Raw genomic sequence first — 4,980 nt, 5'->3', positions numbered from 1 at the left:
GGGGTCACCTCCAAGTATTGTGTCCAGCTCTTTGTAGAAATGGCAGGTCACGGGGACAGCACCAGAGCGGTGGTTTGCTTCGTGGGTTTGGTGGCAGGCATTCCGCAGCTCTTTCACTTTAACCCTGCACTGCAGTGTGTCCTCGTCATGGCCCTTTTCCATCATGTCCCTTGATATCTGCCCAAAGGTATCATAATTCCTATGGCTGGAGTGCAGCTGGGACTGGACAGCTTCCTCCCTCCAAACACTGATGAGGTCCAGCACCTCGCCATTGCTCCATACTGGGGATCGCCTGGTGCATGGAGGCATGGTTACCTTGAAAGTTTCACTTGGAGCAGTCCACGCCTGGCTGAGCAAACAGGAAGGGGATTTTCAAAATTCCCAGAGAATTTAAAGGGCGGGTCTGGTGGTTGGTCACCTGAGGGCAGGGCAGTTAGAGTTCAAAGTGATGAACAGAGTGGCTAGAACAGGCATTGTGGGATACTTCTGGAGGCTGATCAAAGCGCATTAACAGACCAGGGTGTCCACACTGGTGCCGTGGCACTCCAGCGGGGCGCATCAGACATTATTCCACTCGCTGAGGTGAAGTACCAGGAGTGCTCTGCATGCCTTGCCAATGTGGACATGTCATGAGTTAGAGCACACTGGGCTGCTTTAGTGCGCTCTAACTTGTAAGTGTAGCCAAGCCCTAAGAATTTAGAGCCAATTTGTGCTACGTGGTGTATAAACAAATAACACAAATTAGTCGCTGCCTTCAAGAGCTCACATTCTACATATTCTAGGGAACATATAATAGATGAATAAACTGACAAATTGGGGTGAGCAGAAGGGATTGTCAGATAAGGAAATAGGATGACAAGGTAACAGTAGAGACAGGTAAGAATAGAGGCCCAGTTGTCTCTGTAGTGATTGCCAGCCTAAATAATGCCAAACAGTGGTGGTTTGTAGATCTCCCAGCAAAGGCAGGTTTTAAGGAGAGATTTGGAACAGGGTAAGGTGATGATTTTGAGAATTCTTTCAAAGCATAAGGGGCAGAATAGAGAAAAGGTTCTTGAAATTTGCCCTACAAACACTGTTCTAAAGGTTTTTGTGTGAGAATATCTAAGGTGTGGTGCCCAGCACCAAGAGCGGGACAGAGCTTAGACGTTTCCATCTTACGGCTTGTCTACACTACAAAATTGTCGACTTTACCTAATTCAACCTCAAGCCTCCATGTTAATTAAGTCGATTGTGCGTGGCCACACCATGCTCATTGTCTCAATGGAGTGCATCCTCATTAGCAGTGTCTGCATCGATGTACAAAGCAGTGCATCGTGGGTAGCTATTCCAAAGTGCAGCTTGCCGCAGTGTGTTTTGGGAAATTTGTGCAATGCCTCATGGGACCAAATGATTGTCACAGGGGAGAATGGGAACATTGTGTCGGCATCCCATCATGCACTGTGCTCCCTCCCTCATATCAATGGCAAACAACCCAGTGGATTTCACACCTTAAAACTGCCATGCATACACCATAACCCCAGAAGCATGGAGCCTGCTCTGTTGTGCATGCTTGCTGTGAGCATCTCAAACACTTTGCGCCTTCTCCTGCAGTATTTCCAGAGTTCAACTAGGGTCCGCTGCACGGAACATAGTGATGTCCTGCAAGCAGCCCTGCTGCAAGCCATTGAGAAAAACAATTCACAGTTGTTGCTGGCAGTCACAGAGCAGCTGCACTCTGAGCGCTGTTTCTGGTCCCATGAAACAAGCACTGACTGGTGGGACCACAACATTTTGCAGGTATGGGATGATGAGCAGTGGCTGCAGAACTTTTGAATGTGAAAGGCCACCTTCCAAGAACTTTGGAAAGAGCTTTCCCCTGTCCTGCAGTTCAGCAACACAAAAATGAGAGCTGCTCTGACAGTGGAGAAGCGAGTGGCGATCGCTATTTGGAAGTTTGCAATGCCAGACAGTTACGAGTCAGTGGGGAATCAGTTTGGAGTAGGTAAATCAACCGAGGGAGCTGCTGTGCTTCAAATGTGCAGGGCCATTAATCGACTTCTGCTACAAAGGGTAGTGAGTGTGGGAAATGTTCAGGACATAATGGAGGGTTTTGCTGCGATAGGGTTCCCTAATTGCGGTGGGGCAGTAGATGGCACGCATATCCCCATCTTGGCACCAGACCACTTTGCCAAAGAGTACATAAACCAAAAGGGATACTTTTCAATGGTGTTGCAAGTGCTGGTGGATCACAGGGGGTGTTTCACCAACATCAGCGTAGGATGGTTGGGAAAGGTCCATGATGCGTGCATCTTTAGGAACTCAAGTCTCTTGTTAAAGCTGCAATCGAGGCCTTTCTTTCCAGACCTCAAAATGAACAAGTAATGATGATAAGATGCCTATAGTTATCCTGAGGGACCCAGCCTACCCCTTACTCCCATGTCTCATGAAGCCATACACCGCCCATCTGGACAGCAGTAAAGCACGGTTCAACTATAGGCTCAGCAAGTGGAGAATGGTGGTTGAATGTGCCTTTGGTCATTTAAAAGGGCGCTGGGGAAGTTTACTAACAAGGTTGGACCTTAGTGAAGAGAAAATCCCCATGATTACAGCTGTCTGTTGTGTGTTCCATAATATCTGGGGCGGGGGGGAGGGAAAGGGGAATTTTTTTTGCAGGGGTGGACAGTTGAGACAGATCACATAGCAGCCATTTTTGATCAGTAATAAGAAGAGCACATCAAGGGATGCTGTGTATCTGCGAGGCTTTGAAAAGCCATTTCAGCAATGAGTCACAGTAATGTGAGCTGCTTGTCTGCATTGTGCTTTCCCAAACCTTCACCCGGTTTGTATCGCTGTCCCTGTAAAGCCAACCCCCTGCCCAAGCCGACGACTACTTCTCAATAAAGAACATTTATTTCTCAAATCCATTTACGTTATTTAACAAACATAAGTAAAGAGGGAGAATGGGAAAAAAAGGTAACCTTGGGGGGAAGGGGTTGTAAAGTTGGAATTAAAGAAACATTTTCAGCTGTGTAACATAACACCACATTCTACACTATCAAAGGTCTGTGAATGGGCGCCTTCTGTTCCTTGTACCCACCCTTGAGTTAAGGGAAAGGGATAATGGACTTTTTGCCCATGCCTCACGGAACGCTTGGAGGAGGGTGATTCTGTGCCAGGCAATGCTGGCTGGCTGTCCACCAGGGTCTGCAGAGGGACTCTGCCCTCCTGCTTCTGTTCCTGCAGTTCAACCAGACGCCTCAACATGTCTGCTTTGTCTCACAACCTGAAATATCTCATCCTGTGCTGCATGCTCTCGCTATTTGGAAGCTTTCCCGCTCTCCATGTCTAACTTCTCAGACGTGAAATCCTCCAAGCCTCAGCTCTGTGTCAGCTGTGCGGGAGTCATTCATTGTCTCAGTGAACATGTCCTCCCGCATTCTTTCTCTTTCTTCTAATCAGCAAAAGTCTGATTTCAGGCGTTGACATGCCAAAGGGGACATTTCCAGCTGTCAGTCATGGAAAAAAATAAAGGAGCCATTCTCCATGATTAAAATGTTTCCATAGCAAGGCCATGTTCATAAAAAATTGCAGAATCTCTCTTGGGGCCCCAGTCCCCTATCAGTCACTTAAACTACTTGCTAACCCATGCTGAGCACAGTAAAGGCACATTAGTGGCCGCATGGTTTGGCAACCTGGAATGTGGGAGGGATGGGGTGGGTCTACATGCTCTTTTTTTCTTGTAAGAGCACTTTTAATGAGAACTTCCCCCCACTTTCTCCTAGGTGACCTATTTGATATCAGTCTCCTGAAGGTAACAGAGGCGGAAAGGAAGGAGATGCTGCAAGTGTCTGGGTATAGACCCGGTTCTTATGTTGCTATGCTGTGTACCACAATGATGACATCAGAATTAATTCAGGAATTGCGTGGGAAAGGTTCTACCATGGTGCAATAAGACTGCCCTGCCCAGAAACCTTCTGCAAAGGATTGCAGAGTACCTCCATGAAAGTTTCCTAGAGATATCCAGGGAGGATTCCCAGGCTATCCCAGTCCACATAGTCTTTTCTGGGAGTCACCTTCTGCGTAGCTGGAGCGGCCTCTTGTAAGCAGAGAACCACAGCACCTCGTTTTTTCTTCACAATAAACATGCAGTATCACCAAATGTCTGTGCCCGCTAACGTTTAACTAGACTTTGATTGTAACTGTATACTCACCAGAGGTGCCTTCCCCGGTATCACGGTTGGCCACTGTGATGTCCTGCAACCCACAGGACTCCAGGGTTAAAACTATTTCCTGGCTCTCGGGGAGAGTGGATCCATCGCTCGCCTGTCTCCCATTCTCTTCCTTGTCCACCGTACCATCCTCTTTGCTGTCATTAGACTCTCACACCTGTGAGGTGTCCACATTGCTTGTGGGGGTACTGGTAGGATTACCCCCAAGAATTGCGTGCAGCTCATTGTAGAACCAGCATGCTTGGGGTTCAGCACCAGAATGACTGTTTGCCAAGCGTACCAGAAGGCAAGGGAGATAAAGTTCTTTTATTTTCACACAACATTGCTGTGTCTCCCTCATGTAGCCCTTCTCCCCCATTCCATGAGTGATCTTTGTGTAGATGTCAGTGTTTCTTCTGCTGGATTGGAGCTCTGCCTGCACAGACTCTTCTCTCCACACAGTGGTGAGATCCACCACCTCCTGTGCAGACCAGGCTGGAGCGCATTTGGGGCGTGTAGTCTCCATGATCAGCTGTGCTCAAGCTGGCATGCTCCCAATGCTGGTCAAACAGGAAATGGGAAATCAAAAATTCCTGGGCCTTTAACAGGGGAGGGGCTGTTTCCTTTGTATCTGGCGGCAGTCCAGCAGAGTTGAGAATGATCTCCAGAGTGGTCACAGATGACCATTGTGGGACACGGCCGGGAGGCCAATTAAGTCAAATTACACAACGCTGCAGCTGCACTACCTTGCAGTCGCCCCATCAAAATTGAATTAAGGGCTATGCCTCTCCCA

This window comes from Mauremys reevesii, linkage group 5 (assembly GCF_016161935.1).
Source record: "Mauremys reevesii isolate NIE-2019 linkage group 5, ASM1616193v1, whole genome shotgun sequence".
NCBI classification, from domain to species: Eukaryota; Metazoa; Chordata; order Testudines; family Geoemydidae; genus Mauremys; species Mauremys reevesii.
This window is presented reverse-complemented; position numbering follows the sequence as displayed.